The sequence below is a fragment of the Vipera ursinii genome (assembly GCF_947247035.1).
Source record: "Vipera ursinii genome assembly, chromosome: 1".
Taxonomy (NCBI): Eukaryota; Metazoa; Chordata; class Lepidosauria; order Squamata; family Viperidae; genus Vipera; species Vipera ursinii.
In genome coordinates, this window is record NC_139512.1 from 182,358,837 (window position 1) to 182,375,976 (window position 17,140).

The following is a 17,140-nucleotide window of genomic DNA, read 5'->3' on the forward strand; positions in this document are numbered from 1 at the left end:
TGCACCACGGAGAGAGGTTTTTCTGCGGAACAGAGGGGGTGTGGTTTCATGTGCTGCCTGCGAATGGAGTGTTGCGGGATGCAGATGGAGCTTCACTTATTTGCACGACCCAGTTTCTGGCATGCTGTGGACCGGTGCCAGTCCATGGACCGAGGGTTGGGGACTCCTGACTTAAAGGAAGCACCAATGAATTTGTGTAACAATTAAACCGAAACCAATACATATTCTTGTCTAACTCCTCTTCTTATCAGAATTTCTTTAGTAATTTTCAGTCTTGAATCATCATGAATATTAAATACTAAAACCAGCAATCTATTTATTGAAAAGTTTCTATATTTTTGCCATAATTTAGTTTTGAATACTGTGTCAAATGTAAACCTAAAACCAATGAAAGCTTCATTGAAGGATGAGGCAGGTCTGTAAATGTACTTTTCTGCCAGGTGCAGTAGTGCCATAACATGACCTAATGTAGATTGACTTCCTCTAAACCAAGGCTGGATGAACATGCATCCAGTAAATTTTGATTCTACCAATTTAATCTCTAAGTGTTTGGCCTATGTTTTGCTAACTTGCTTAAAAAATTAATTAGGCGGCAATTAGCATGATCATTTGTTTTGTCTTTTTTGTAAATAGAATTTACAACCCCTTTGAAAACACGCCAATTGCCATAAAAACAAAAGTCAGTATCTAGATCCACCAACCCAGATTTCTATTTATTTATTTATATTTTTCCTGACTTTGTTATTTTTATAAATAACTCAAGGTAGTAAACATACCTAATCCTCCTTCCTCCTTTATTTTCCCCACAACAACATCCCTGTGAGGTGGGAGTGTGACTGGCCCAACCAACTTTCATGACTAAAGTGGGACTAGAACTCCCAATCTCCCAGGGTCCACCCTGGTGTTTTAACCACTAGACCAAATTTTTTTTAAATTCCATTTATATCCCGCCCTTCTCCGAAGACTCAGGGCGGCTTACAAGCTTAGCAGTAGCCTTCATTCTATGTATATGCCTGCTTATTAGGGCTTTCACACACACCCCAGCGGCATTATTACAAAGTCAGCTTAATTGCCCCCAAATTGGCTCTCTATCTATGCCTTCATAAGAATGAAACTAGAACTGGGGACTTTTTCTGGTTTTAACTGCTTGAAAATGTCTTTTGTTTCTGAACATAAAATTGAGAGCCACTGGAGAAAAGAGTTTCATCTCCAGTCAAGGGACTTGAGTATATACCGGAGTCATGATGGCGCAGTGGTTGGAATGCAGTACTGCAGGCTAATTCTGCTGACTGCCAGGGGTTCAATCCTCACTGGCTCAAGGTTGACTCAGCCTTCCATTCTTCCAAGGTCGGTAAAAGGAGGACCCAGATTGTTGGGAGCAATATGCTGACACTGTAAAACACTTAGAGAGGGCTGTAAAGCACTGGGAAGTAGTATATAAGTCTAAGTGCTATTGCTATACATATAAAGCAGAAAAACTATTTTCCCAATTACTGGCAGGAATGTAAAAGAATAAAGGGAGTATCAACTTACAAAAAGTTGCAGGGTTCTTTCCATGGGTGCCCTCCCAGATACTACCAGAATTCCTTAATTGCTTTTCTTTTTTCTATACAAATCAACTGCTTATATTTTTCTTCAATAGCTTAGAGGTTGAACACAAAACAAGGTTTTCTTTACAAAGTTTGAAATATCAATTCAGCAGCTTCTTCTCACAATGGCACTCAAGATTAAACCACTCACAGGGCATATTGGTATGCTTCCTAGTAGTAGAGCCTTCTGAGGTAGTTAACATTGGCTGAAACAACTTAATTGTTGTAGTTACCCAATGTGGCATCACTTGATATACCACACACACTATTTCTGGCTCTGATATAATCAATTTGTCAATCACAGCTTCTTGCTGAGGTGACCAATCAGTCACAGTTGTACTATGACAAGACAGTAAATGCAACCCATCAAATGTCCGCAGAAATAAAGCACTTGGGGTTACATACAGTATGCCTCTGTTAAATTTCATTTTGCTACATCCAGCCCATTTTTCGTTTGATTTCCATAGCATTAGCTAGCCCACCCAATTTTGTGTCATCTGTAAATTTGATAAGCATCATTATAATTTCCTTTTCCCATTCAAGCCTTAACTAAAGTGGCAAAGAATATAGGTCCTTGAATTAAATCATGTAGCAACCCTTTCTTTCTCTATTTGTTGAAGAGCCATTAATAAGTACTACGTATGTCCTTCAAGGAGACTATGCATCCATTTAAGTACAGTGGTACAATTTAAGAAATTGGTACAATGATCAACTAGCCTATTAATCTGGATGTTCTGAGTACTTTGTTAATATATTTATGAAATCATGTCATTCTACTGCTACAGTATTTCCATGATCTACTAATGATAAAAATGAAATAAAGATAGCATGATTAACTTCTGGTAATTATTATTTTCAACATATTTATACCTTTGTGGTCTACTCAGAATCTTCCCAAGTTTTAATGGCAGACTGACTGGACTGTAACTCTTGATTTCCCTTTCTCTTTTTTCTTTCTTTCTTTCTTTCTTTCTTTCTTTCTTTCTTTCTTTCTTTCTTTCTTTCTTTCTTTCTTTCTTTCTTTCCTCTCTTCCTTCACATTTTCTTTCCTATGGTCATCTGGTACTTTATTCAGCAAAGATCACCAACATACTCAGTGAGATCATTCAGCAAGATCATCAGCAAGTTGCTTCAGTACTCTAGTGTTCTGTACCAGCCTGCTACCGGCCCTGCAGATAAGGCAGGGACAACCCCGTTTAGAAGAAGGCAAGAGGCTGGAACTAAGCCTGCCAAATTTATTAACATAAAAACATAAACAGAGCAAAGAGAGCAAACATGAACCATGAAACAGGAACTATTCAAACGGTTGCCTTCAGCAAACCAGCCCTCCCACGCATTCCCCTTTTATACAGTTCAGGGCGTGGCTTCTCTCTGCCTCCTTCCGAGGTGCCCCATTGCCTTCCTCTGTTTACTCCTGACTGACTGCCTCCTGCATCGGGCGTCCTTGAACAGGGCCAGCTGTGGGTCATCTTCATCCACTCTGTCAGGCTCACACAGCTGGGTCTGCGTCGTGACCAGGTGGGAGGGGCCTGGCTGAGGGCTCTCATCAGCAAGCTCTCCAACCCCCTCAGCAACCTCTCTAACACCCCCCTCCTCCTCCTCTGAATCGTCCGACCCAAATGCTGAACCCACAGGCTGACCCTGAATCACAACATCTAGGATGGGGCTTTTCAACTTTTTCCACAGATTGTACCACTTTTAGGACATGACAATATTTGAGTATCAACAGTAATTGGCAAGGTGCCAAAAACTTGATCACTAAATAATAAAAATGGGGGGAATTTGGGGTTTTACTGATTAGATTCATTTGTTGTTACAGACATGGCTACTTTGTACTATTATGGAAAAGTAAAAAGTTGAAGTTCAATGTTAATGCCTTTTCTTTTCTTTTTCCCTTCTCCACCTCACTTTTTCCCCCTTCTTCCCCACACTGTGTCCTACTATTTGCTTTTGTACTTTATTTTATAATCTAAAAGGAAAAAAGTACCAGTTTTAATTTCATCGGTGATGGTTCCTTTGCTGAATCACTTCCCCTTTGCACTGACAAATGTATGATGAATTTATCCATATTTATTAACATGCACCACTTACCTTGGTGGTCAGCTGGCTGGTCGGCCCTTCTTTCTCTCTCCCTCCTCTCTCTTTTTCCTCCCTTCTTGCTGGGCTCTCCTTCCACAGCTTCTTCATCCCTCTCTCTTCTTCCTTCCTGCTTCCCGGGCTCTCCTTCTACAGTTTCCCTCTCTCCTTTTCCTCCCTGCCTGCTGGGCTCTCCTTCCACAGCTTCTTCTCCATCCCATTCTCTTTCCCTGTTGTCTTTTTTTCCTTTCCCTTTCCCAGCAAAACCTCCTTCTTTTATATCATCTTCTCTCCCCCCCTCCTTTTCTCTTTTTGCACCTCTAGCTGATTCCTCTCCTCAAGGCTACACTTCTCCATCTCTCTTTCTCTGTCCCTTTCTCTTTCCCCCCTTTGTTTTTTTCCCTCTCCCTTTCCTGCCAAAACCTCCTTTTATATCCTCTCTTCTTCCCCCCCCCTCCTTTTCTCTTTGGTGCACCTCCAGCTATGCACTGCTTCTGGAAGAGCCAATCAGCTGGAGCCTGGTACTGATCCTGGGGCTTCTACTGGGCCCCAACAGCCCTGCAGGAGTTCCAATCAGCTGGACTCAGTGCTGATCCTGGAGCGTCTGCTGAGCTCTAACAGCCCTGCAGAAGCAACTATCAGCTGGAGCATGGCACCAATTCTTGGGCTTCTGCTGAGCCCCAATAGCCCTGCATCTCCAGCTGTTTCTCCCTCAGGCTTGTGTGGCACTGCCACCACTTCAGCTCATTCCCCTCCCCCACTACATTTGTCTAGGATGGTCGCGTACCACCTGCCAGGTGCCAAAGTACCACGGGTGATACGCATACCACCGGTTGAAAAGCCCTGTCTCACAAAGGCTAAGCTAAGGTTACTTGCATGTTTTCTTTGTTACTTATCAGTATTATCCATATTCACTGAGTACTTATTATACTCTCTGTTCTTCCTTTTATTATGAGTATATTTGAATAAGCTCTTTTTCTTATTCTTAGAATCATTCATTGACCTCATTTGAGCCTCTAGCATTATCTCTACAATTATAGGCGACCTTGTATGCATGCTCATAGGTCCTTCTTTCTACCTTCTATATCTCCTTTTTTCAGATTTTCACTAATGGGTTTGTGTGTCTGTGTCTGTGCGAACACATTGGACTTTTAATTTATTTGGGTTTTTTCATTTAAATAATTTGTATTGAGGTTTTAGTAGCCTTTACTTAGTAATTTCTGCTGTCTTCAGCTACTTTTCACATTAATTATTCTTGCCATGAATTTACATATTAATTGTTCTAGAGTTTTTAAAATCTACTTTCTCCAAATTCTAGATATATTGTTCAATTGCATGCACCTTTGATTTCCTTTAAAAACAAGTCAAAAAATCATATGGTCACTTTTTCCCAGGGACTCTTCTACTACCAATTCCTCAACTAAATTTTTTGTGCCAATTTGTTTATTCATTCAATTTATATAGCTGCCCATATCAAATAAGAGATTTTGGGAGGTTGACACCAGTAATAATAACAATACAAAAAATAACCAAAATAACAAAAACTTTAAAACAAATTAAAACTATTAAAAACCATAAAAACATAAATCTGAAGAAAAGTGTGATCCAGCTTACTAACATTCTGCAGGCTCCACACTGCTACCACTAGATCCCCAGCCACAATGGCAAAAGCATGTCTTCAGGCATTTTAGAAAGCCATTTAGGTCAGGGCCCATTGACCCTCATGGGTGAGGATGTTCCAAAGAGGTGCCATAACAGGAAAAAGTTCTCCTCCTAGGTTCGATTAGTGGCCAGAACCTGTAACATCTCAAGGAACAAAGAAACCTGATGCATTTCTGTTTTCCTCCAACTTTTGAAGGAGAAATATTCAAGCAAGATAGCTCAGAGTGTTACTAGAAATGCCATACTTATACAGTTTGTTTCCCAACATATGTCAAGCTAATTAAGGCTCCCCACTGATATCACAGTATTGCTGAATTCATTCACTTGAAATTCTGAGCAAATGTAGATAGTTTTAACAGAGTGCCATCCCTTCTCTACTATTACTTCTGTTCCTTCTTACAAATCATACATTTCAATTGCTGTGCTTTAATTGTGAGAGCAAACTCACCAGATCACCTGTTAAATCATTTCCTGCACCAACAATTCAAGCCCCTTGTTTATCTTCCAGATTCTGAGTATGACATCATAAGAAATGAAGGCTGTCTTTTATGAGCCAATATCCTTCCCAAATTTATTATTATATTTCTATACAAGCAAACTTAAAATTATTTCCAACATTTTACACCATAAATGCATGGGCCAACTAAAGCATCATTGGGCCAGCTCCTTCTACTGAGCACAAGTTATTAGCAGAGATCTTCAAGGTTTTCTTCTGTATCTTTTTGAAGATTAAATTGAAATCCCTCCTAGGGAAGTTTCCCATGTTTCAGTGAAACACATTTTCATTTCTTATAAGTTGCAACTGATTTCATCTTTTGATAATACAGACTTTGACCCCCTGAAACTGTGTCTTTCTGACTAATACCATTTGTGTAGCCAGTAATTAACCTATAATAGCTTTGTGCCTTTTTTGTCCTCTTTCTCGAGGGTGGGGTGGATTAAAGACTATTAAGTCTGCAAAGTGATGTGATTCCTTATTAGATCTTCGTCCACAGTAACATTATTGTAGATATTTTTGGTAAAGGTAAAGGTTCCCCCACACATGCGTGCTAGTCATTTCCGACTCTAGGGGCCGGTGCTCATCTCCGTTTCAAAGCCGAAGAGCCAGCGCTTGTCCGAGGACGTCTCTGTGGTCATGTGGCCAGCATGACTGGACGCCAAAGGCGCACAGAACGCCTTTTTGGTAGTATTCCTTAATTTCATATGGACTTGCATGAAGAGACTGTCATCAGTGGATTTGTTAAGTTTTGGATATGGTTCTCTCATATTAGTGATTCTTGCTTTTGGTAGACAGTATAGTGAGCCAAGAGTCCCACTTGGCATTCATTTGGGTTCTACATATTGGTGAACTTTTTCTCTTCTGCAAGAGTGATGCTGCAACCGATTTGCTCTTCAGGAAGCTATTATCCTTTTTTTTTGTTCTTTCACTCAAGAGTCGGAGCCAGAAGGCTATTTTGGATTCCCAGTAGTGCATCACACTTTTGTATCTGTTCTCTTTTCAACTTTCTCCTTTAACTATCCTACTTGATAATCATATTGTAGCTTTTGTTGATCACTTCTACTGTTTAGTCTGATAAACATACTTTGTTAGTGGAAGTGTGGCCACTCACTATTGCAATCTTTTTTTATTCCCTGCAAGCATGCATTTGGTTCCAATTCCAGGATATTTTCCAGCTAAGAGACAAACATGTTAGAAGTATTGCAAGTCCTGAGTGCATAGTCCTGCAACATGCCTCATCATGTTTATATCAAGTGGAATTTATTTATTTATTTTCTCATTCCCTTATCTGGTTCTCAAGTTAGTCAGTACATACTATTATTTAGGGGTTGACCTCAATTATTCTTTAAATTCCTTTGCAAACTCCTGATAGCTCTCTCTGATCATTCCTTCAGTGAGTCTTCTCCAGGAAAACTGACTACCTTATATTCTTTCTATAATGTTTACTTACTTAGCAGAAAATAGATAATTCATTCTCACCCAATGAATGGTACTCAGGATATACTCCTTGTAATTGGTAACTGTTCAGGAGATTACCTTTTCACTCCTGAACTACCTGAACTATGGGTTCCTGCCAAAACAAAGGGGTTTTTTTTTGTCATTATTCTTTCTTCCTTTTCTTTTCCTTTCTGTTCACTTCCTCTCATGAAACTCTTCTTCTGTTCTTCCTTGTTATAACATATGCAAATTAGAAGCAGATATTTGTGTATATAACTTAAATCAAGAAACATAATTCTCTGGTTGTAACATTGGATGCCTAGTTATAGAATATGATATTATAGAAAATAATTTCCCTCACTACAGGCTTTTTAAAATCTATCAAACTGCCACTTTATTTTCTTAAACCTGCTAAAAATAACCAAAAGAAATGTCAATCAAGTTTTGTGCATATTTTTACAGTTGTCGCACCATGTCCTCATTGGCTATACTGGTTTAGGCTGCCTGGAGCTGCACAATGATTAGCAAAAACAAAATTGTCCTAGATTTTCTATTTTAATTGACTTATGAGGTAAGACAGAAAATAACTGACTCCAATTCTAATCCAACATCCCCATAAGTATAATTTAAGTTTCCTGTTAAAATTCCATAGCTGTTAGTAACTTTCAGGTCAGTGGTAAAGTCCTTTAGGTCTTTAGGAGACAGAAAATCAATTTTACCATAGTTTACATTAAACCTATACCTATTTCTTTTTCTGTGTCTTGACAACATCAACTAAATAAACGGAGGACACAGGACACACTTTATCCAATGGATAAAGCACTATCCAGTGCTGTGCTATGAATGAATCACACTATTCACAGTATCAAATTTAATTTGATTTTGCACACAATTGCTGATATGCCCTCTCACATGAAAAAACTGCTAATACATGTTCTCAATTGTTAATGTTGAGCTAATCTCAATTATTTGTACTTTTCAAAAACAACAAAATGAAAAGGAAGATGATTCATCCTGACAATTCAAAGGATGAGTCCATTCCATTCTAAGGAAGAATCTACATAATTATTAAATTATACTTATTTATTTCTCCATACTGAAGACAGTTATATTTTCTCCATACAATTTTAGCTTTGATTCTTCACAGCACCATATCAGTATCTCCAGGTTGGGAATAACTCATAACAAACATGGTAATTGCTACCCACCACAACCCTGGCATCCAATTCATGTTGACTAAATTACATCAAGATGTGGCAAGTAGAATGTCCATGAGTTTCTTTTGTTCTTTCCCCCCCCCCATTGTTTTGGGAAAAAATAGCAATATAAATTTTGCTAACTGAAATAGCACAGTGCATGTCATTTTATGTAGTAATATGAAGATAAACAGAAAATATTTTGCTTTCCTCATTTCTTGGTTTGCATGTAGAAAACTCTTGGCTTTCCCAGCTTTAAGGTTTATGACATCCAGAATATTTATGACAGCTAATGCAGTATCAAGAGAAAGTTATACCGAACAAAATAGACATTAAAAAACACATTTAAAAAATATCCAGCAAAGCAAGATCTTTCTCATTTACTTGTTCCAGCAATGCAAGACATGGACAGGAAGGAACCTCTACATTACTTCTGTTCTTAGCAAATCACATGGATTTTGTGCCAAATTCAGTCCAGCAGAAAACATTAATGCCCAACTTTAAACATTAGAAAATATCAAAACAATTAAATATTTATTGCTCTTAACAAATCACCTGGTTTCTATATTTGAGAAATGAGAAAAACATATATCCTAATCTTTACAATACATACATTATGATATACATGCATTCTGCTACACAGCAATTATTTCTTTATTAAAGAATACAGTGTGAAGAAACCCATGGTGTACATCTTTAATATTTCTTTGATTTTATCCAAGTATATTACAATTGCACAGTAGGCTGTTTCTCAATATTTTATTCTCTCCCTCATATAACAGTGAAAGAATGTGTGTCTATGAATCTGTGCATCCATGTTCTCTAAGTATGCATGTGCAGGCACACTCATACACACACGTACATACAATATGAGACCAAGAGAAAAAGCATAATTGACAACATAGTACAGTACTAGAAAACACATTAAAAGTAGCTTAAAAGTGTTAACCTCCATAGTTTTGTGTTGTTGTTAGTTATGAAGTCATGTCCAACCCATCGCGACCCCATGGATAACGTTCCTCCAGGCCTTCCTGTCCTCTACCATCTTCTGGAGTCCATTTCAGCTCACACCTACTACTTCAGTGACTCCATCCAGCCACCTCATTCTCTGTTGTCTCTTTCTTCTATTGCCCTCAATCTTTCCCAGCATTAGGCTCTTCTCCAGTGAGTCCTTTCTTCTCATTAGGTGGCCAAAGTATTTGAGTTTTAGCTTCAGGATCTGGCCTTCTAAAGAGCAGTCAGGGTTGATCTCCTCTAGGACTGACCGGTTTGATCGCCTTGCAGTCCAAGGGACTCGCAGGAGTCTTCTCCAGCACCATAGTTCAAAGACTTCAATTCTTTGGCGCTCAGCCTTTCTTATGGTCCAACTTTCACAGCCATACATTGCAACTGGGAAGACCATAGCCTTGACTATACGCACTTTTGTTGGCAGGGTGATGTCTCTGCTTTTTAGTGTTCTGTCTAGATTTGCCATGGCTTTCCTCCCCAGGAGCGTCTTAATTTCTTGGCTGCAGTCCCCATCTGCGGTGATCTTGGAGCCCAGGAAAATGAAATCTGACACTACCTGTATTTCTTCCCTATCTATTTGCCAGGAATTGAGAGGGCCGGATGCCATGATCTTTGTTTTCTTAATGTTAAGTTTCAACCCAACTTTTGCATTCTCCTTCTTCACCCCCAACAAGAGGCTCTTTAGTTCCTCTTCACTTTCTGCCATTAGAGTGGTATCATCTGCATATCTTAGGTTGTTGATATTTCTCCTGGCAATCTTAATTCCAACTTTTGATTCATCTAGCCCTGCCTTTCTCATGATGTGCTCTGCATATAAGTTAAATAGGCAGGGCAACAGTGTACAACCTTGCCAGACTCCTTTCCCAATTTTGAACCAATCAGTGGTTCCATGTCCAGTTCTCACTGTTGCTTCTTGACCCGCATATAGGTTTCCCAAGAGACAAATAAGATAGTCTGGTACTCCCATCTCTTTAAGAACTTGCCACAGTTTGTTGTGATCCACACAATCAAAAGCTTTAGCATAGTCAATGAAGCAGAAGCAGATGTTTTTCTCGAACTCCCTAGCTTTCTCCATGATCCAGCGTATGTTGGCAATTTGATCTGTAGTTCCTCTGCCTCTTCAAAATCCTGCCTGTACTTCTGGTAGTTCTCGATCCACAAACTGCCTGAGTCTAGCTTGTAGGATTTTAAGCATAACTTTACTAACATGTGAAATGAGTGCAATGGTGCGATAGTTTGATCATTCCTTGGCACTGCCTTTCTTTGGAATTGGAATGTAAACTGATCTTTTTGTACTTCAAAGAAAACAATAATCTGTAGACAGATCCATCAAATGAAAATATTCCTGTCCTACTCGCCATTCATTTTCTTTACTGACAGGGAAATGAAAAAAATTGGCCCATGACTGCACAGCAAAGGGAGACTTCCTTTGAGTATAGTGTATTAAGTCAGGCTCACCCTCATACACAAACTTAATGTTATTTTGCAAATGCTATTAATATTTTGTTAAACAATGAAAGTTGAAAACAAAACCCACATTATGATTACAGAGCAAAGAAACCTTTGGAGTCCAGCATCACCCAATTTATAAGGGCATGGAATTGTCTCTTAATAATCTCTACCTTATTCCAACAAGACATTTTCAAGCCTGAATTCTAAACTCCTCCTATAACCTCCTCAAGAAGCCTGCCTTGGACACAGCAATTTTAAACAACTATTGTCCGGTCTCCAACCTTCGCTTTTTAGCGAAGGTTGTTGAGAGCGTGGTGGCGCAGCAGCTCCCTTTGTTCTTGGATGAAGCTGATTACCTAGACCCGTACCAATCGGGTTTCAGGCCCGGGTACAGCACGGAGACGGCATTGGTCGTGCTGGTGAATGATCTCTGGTGGGCTCGGGACAGAGGTTGCTCCTCTGTCCTAGTCCTTTTAGACCTCTCAGCGGCTTTTGATACCATCGACCATGGTATCCTGCTGCGACGTCTCAGAGGGTTAGGAGTGGGAGGCACAGTTCTCCAGTGGTTCTCCTCTTACCTTCTGGGACGTTCGCAGTCGGTGTTGGCAGGGGGGCAGAGATCGACCTTGAGACCTCTCATTTGCGGAGTCCCTCAGGGATCGGTTCTCTCGCCTCTCCTGTTCAACATCTATATGAAGCCGCTGGGTGAGATCATTTGTGGTTTTGGAGTTAGGTATCACCAATATGCTGATGATACCCAGCTTTTTATTTCGACCCCAAACCACCCCAGCGATGCCCTCGACGTGATGTCCCGTTGCCTGGAGGCGGTCCGGGTCTGGATGGGGAGGAACAGGCTTCGACTCAACCCTGACAAGACTGAGTGGCTGTTCGTGCCGGCATTCCGGGAAATTCTGATTATTCCATCATTGGCCATGGGGGGGTGAGCTATTACCCCCCGTAGATAGGGCCCGCAATTTGGGGGTCCTTCTAGATTCACAGCTCTCTTTGGAAGAGCATATTGGGGCTGTGACTAGAGGGGCCTTTGCCCAGGTTCGCCTGGTGCGCCAGTTGCGGCCCTATCTAGACCGGGATGCCTTGCGTACAGTCACTCATGCGCTCGTGACCTCTTGTCTAGACTACTGTAATGCTCTCTACATGGGGCTGCCCTTGAGGTCCACCCGGAGACTCCAGCTGGTGCAGAATGCAGCCGCGCGAGTTGTCTTGGGAGTTTCCTGATACTCCCATGTTACACCTCTGCTCCGCGAGTTGCATTGGCTACCGGTTGCTCTCCGGGTGAGGTTCAAGGTGTTAGTGATGACTTACAAAGCCCTTCATGGCATGGGGCCGGATTACCTACGGCAACACCTGCGGCCGGCGTCAACTTCCCTCCGTCCAGTGCGCTCCCACAGAGAGGGCCTCCTCAGGGTGCCGCCGATCAAAGAATGCCGATTGGTGACCCCTAGGGGGAGAGCGTTCTCTGTGGGCGCGCCAGACCTTTGGAACCGCTTACCGGTTGAGCTCCGGATGGCCCCCGACCTTCGCTCCTTCCGGCGCAATCTCAAAACTTTCTTTTTCGAACAAGCTGGCCTGGTCTGATGGGATGGGGCTGGGTTTTTATAAATAGTTTTAATTTTAATATGTATTAATTTATGGGCATAATGTTTAATGGCTTTTTAATTTTTGTATTCTATTTTTATTGTGTATTGCCCTGTTCACCACCCTGAGTCCTTCGGGAGAAGGGCGGTATACAAATTAAATTATTAAATTAAATTAAATTAATATAAAGGAATCGTGGCTTTATCATTAGTGATGTTATTAATTGTTTTTAGCTCTGTTGTATGTTGCCCAGAGTCACTTGTTTATGAGACAGGTAGCTATATAAATTGGTTTAATAAATAAAACATAAAATTAAGAGAACATGAAGTTGTTCTCTTGATCTGCAAGCCTGAAATATAAATAAATGTATTATGCATACCAATTCCCAGGGGGCAATTGCATAAATGAAGCCACTATCAATGTTAAAAGTTATTATTTATAACAATAATACCAATACCTTCAAATAGCACTTTTTTAAAAAACACGCTTATTACTATATCCTTTGCACAAGTTTTATATTGAAATTAAGCAAGAATATTTGTCCTATTAAGTTTCATATAGACAAAATTTAAGTAGATGTTTATGAGGAGTAGGTGTGTACCTTGTCTCTGTATTTCACTTCTCACAACCACTGTTTTAGAACTTAGAATAACAGAGTTGGAAGGGACCTTGTAGGTCATCTAGTCAAACCCTCTGCTCAAGCAGGAGACCTACATCATTTCTGACAAGTAACTGTCCAGATTCTTCTTGAAAGCCTCCAGTGATGAAGCACCTACAACTTCTGAAGGCAAGCGGTTCCATTGGTTGATTGTTCTTACTGTCAGAACATTTCTCCTCAGTTTTAGATTAAATCTCTCCTTGATCAGTTTCCATCTATTGTTCCTTGTCTGGCCTTTGGGTGCTTTGGAAAATAAGTTGACCCCTTCATCTTTGTGCCAGCCCCTCAAATATTGGACCACTGCTCCCCTGGTCCTTCTGTTCACTAGACTAGCCATGCCCAGTTCCTGCAACTGTTCTTCATATGTTTTAGCCTCCAGTCCCCTAATCATCTTTCTAGAGTCTGCACTCTTTCTAGAGTCTCAACATTTTTTAATAGCGTGGTCAACAAAACTGGATGCAGTATTCTAGGTGTGGCCTTACTAAGGCTTTATAGAATGGTACTAGTACCTCACATTTTACCTAATAGTATTTTGTTAACATCTGTGGAAAAAAAGATGTGATTGAGTATTTGAGATTAAACTTACTGGTGCCTTTTAATGAATATATGCCTAGTTACATCAGTTTGCCTTTTATGTGAAATGGAGAATGGAATAAAATCTGAAGGTACCAGCACTCAGCTGATGCTGGGGTAGTGGCGGCCACTTCCATTGAGCTGGCTGAGGTGCTGACCATCACAGCAGGGATGGATGTTCTATCCCCACAGCTATGGTGGGGGGTGGATGCGCATCGGGTTGCCCCATTCAAACCAGGGTTTCAGCACCTTGAGATTCTCGAAGACCCCCCCCCACATGAACTTTATGGCCTGTTCCATCATCAGTCCACCTGGATGTTTTTTCCACACTCCTCATCACTTTCTTCCTCCAGCCCTTCTAGCTTGGCTTGCTTCTGCTTCAGCGGCTGTCCCTGCCACTGTGGGTGAATGTCACCCCCTGAAGTTTCTCTTCCCATTCCTCTTTTCTTCCAACCCCTTGGGACCATCAGGGGCTAGGCGGGTTGTTGTTGGGGCTTTTGCTTTTGCCTAGTGGCTCAGTGGTTAAAATGCAGCCCTGCAAGATCCTTCGGTTGACTGCCGGCTGACAGCAATTTGGCAGTTTAAGTCTCACTGGGCTCAAGGTTGACTCAGCCTTCCATCCTTCCCAGGTCAGTAAAATGAGGACCCAAATTGTTGGGGGTAATATGCCGACTCTGTAAACAGCTTAGAGAGGGCTGTAAAGTACTGTGAAGTGGTATATAAGTCTAAGTGCTATTGCTGTTTGTGCCCTGATGGTTACTGATGCTGCTAGTTGGTGGGAAGAGATGACTGGCCTGATTATTTCAGGCTTAGAGCTATTATACTGAGGCATTCTAGATACTGTATCAGCTAGGAAGTTTTTTCCACCTGGAGGTATTTCAGAGTGAAATTGAAGCAATTACAGTATTGTGCCCATCGGACTTGTTTGGGCAACAGCTTTTGGGGGATTTTTTAGGGCCTCTAGATTTTTGTGGTCTATCCAAACCTCAAAAGGAGTCTTGGCCCACTCCAGGAAATGTCTCCATATAAGCAATGCCCATCCCACTATGTATGCCTCTTTTTCCCAAACAGCACGGTGAGTTTTTTGAATGCATAGGCCCATGATTGCATGGCCCCTTCCTGGTTTCTTTGTAGGAGGACTACCCCCACAGCCACATCATTGGTATTGGCTTGACTGACAAAAGGAGCATTCAGGTCTGAGTGTTTTAGGACTGGCTCAACTGCAAACAGGCATTTAAGTTTCTCAAATGCCGCTTGACGTTCCATTGTCTATTGGAGTGGCTGGCTGGCCATGCACATCCCCCCCTTTTTTTAGCAAGTTTGTGATGGGGAGGGCTATTTGTGCGAACGAGGAGATGAATGAAGCATATCACAAAAAAGATTTTGAGAGTTTGGAAAAAATTCAGAGAAGAGCAACTAAGATGATCAAAGGTGTGGAGACTAAAACATACAAAGAATGGCTATGTGACTTGGGTTTGGCTAGTCTAAAGAAAAGAAGAAATAGGGGAGACATGATAGCAATATTCCAGTATTTGAGGGGCTGCCACAAGGCAGAGGGGGCCAGTTTGTTCACCAAAGCAGCAGAGGGCAGGACAAGAAACTATGGTTGGAAACTGATCAAAGAGAGAAGCAACCTGGAATTAAGGAGAAACTTCCGGACAGTGAGGAAAATTAACCAGTGGAACAGCTTAATCCCTGAAATTGTGGGTGCTGCATCACTGGAGATTTTTAAGAAGAGACTAGATATTCACCTGTCTGTGATGGTATAGGTTCTCCTGCTTGAGCAGGGGGGTTGATTAGAAATCCTCCAAGGTCCCTTCCAGCTCTATTCTATTTCTATTCAATTTCTATTTCTATTTCTATTTTATTTCTATTCTTATTCTATTTTATTCTATTTTGTTCTATTCTATTTGCCGACAGAAGTTTGTGAATCCCAAAAACCTCTGCATTTGTTTCCTACTGTGGGGTGGAGCCCAGTACCATACAGAACCCATTCCTATTTCATTTCTATCTATCCCCTCTGACCCAAATCAAATCTCACCTCTCCCTGGGTTCTGCCATACTCCCAAAGGGGAGGGGGGAATGTGTCCATGGGTTTATTGCCTCTGCTTCCTCTATCTGCTACAATGTAACCTTTTGCTTTCGTTTATTACCTCTGTGTCTGCTACTGGCTACAATGCAACAATTTGCTTCCTGCGTTATCTCTCTCTCTGAAATTTATCTCCCTAAACTGTCAGCTAGAACAAGGGAGGAAATAAGGAATGTATCCTCAGTGCCTGGTTTATTTCTACATGCTCAGAGGAAGGTGTGAAGAGCCGCTGACCATCGCTGCATGAACTGGAGATGGGCCAATGTTATCTCCCCTTTTCCCACGATGGACCTAACACCTAGGGATTGGCCATCCCTTACTGGCCAGGACTATGGGGTGGAGTGTTTATTTATTTATTTAATTTAATTTTTATACCGCCCTTCTCCCGAAGGACTCAGGGTGGTGTACAGGGCAATACAATAAAATACAATATATAAAAATTGAAAGAAATATTAAATACAACAGCCCAATTCAATAGATTAATACAAAGCGTTAAAATACCCCTAAACCCATCAGACCAGGCCGGCTTGTTCAAATAAATATGTTTTTAGGTCACGTCGGAAGGAGCGAAGGTCGGGAGCCGTCCGGAGCTCCACCGGTAAACGGTTCCAAAGGTCTAGCGCGCCCACAGAGAACCCCCTCCCCCTGGGGGCCGCCAGTCGACACTCTTTGACCGACGGCACCCAAAGGAGGCCCTCTCTGTGGGAGCGCACTGGACGAAGAGAAGTTGATGCCGGCAGCAGGTGCTCCCGTAAGTAACCTGGACCCATGCCATTTAGGGCTTTATAGGTCATAACCAGCACCTTGAATCTTACCCGGAGGACAACCGGAAGCCAATGCAGCTCACGGAGTAGAGGTGTTACATGGGAGTATCGGGAAGCCCCCACCACCACTTGCGCGGCTGCATTCTGCACCAGCTGGAGCCTCCGAGTAGTCCTCAAGGGCAGCCCCATGTAGAGAGCATTGCAGTAGTCCAAACGGGAGGTCATGAGTGCATGAGTGACTGTGCACAAGGCATTCCGGTCTAGTTAGGGCCGCAACTGATGCACCAGGCGAACCTGGGCGAAGGCCCCCCTAGTCACAGCTCCTATATGATCATCCAAGGAGAGCTGTGAATCTAGGAGGACACCCAAGTTGCAAGCCCTATCTATGGGGGGTAATATCTCACCCCCCATAATTAACGATGGAATATTCTGAATTTCCCGAGACGCCGGCACACACAGCCACTCAGTCTTGTCAGGCTTGAGCCGAAGCCTGTTCTTCGGGGATACCTTAATCTACCACTCTGCACGGGAAATCTCAGAT

At 41.7% G+C, this 17,140-nt stretch overlaps 1 protein-coding gene across 8 annotated transcripts in view; it reads right to left on the reverse strand.

Annotated features, from left to right (window-relative positions):
- Nucleotides 1-17,140, reverse strand: part of IKZF2 (IKAROS family zinc finger 2) — a 174,570-nt gene that overhangs the window by 118,179 nt on the left and 39,251 nt on the right. Inside the window, exons 1-2 of one of the 8 annotated variants that reach the window (XM_083354660.1) lie at nt 2,871-2,924; nt 2,460-2,758 (exon numbers count right to left, since the gene is read on the reverse strand). The exons of 3 other annotated variants lie outside the window; for them this stretch is intronic. The gene's annotated coding sequence lies outside the window, so the exon portion shown is untranslated. Of the gene's footprint in view, nt 1-2,459; nt 5,483-17,140 lie in introns of those variants that run through there. 4 more of the 8 variants (XM_083354659.1, XM_083354657.1, XM_083354658.1 and 1 more) reach the window with 4 other exon arrangements.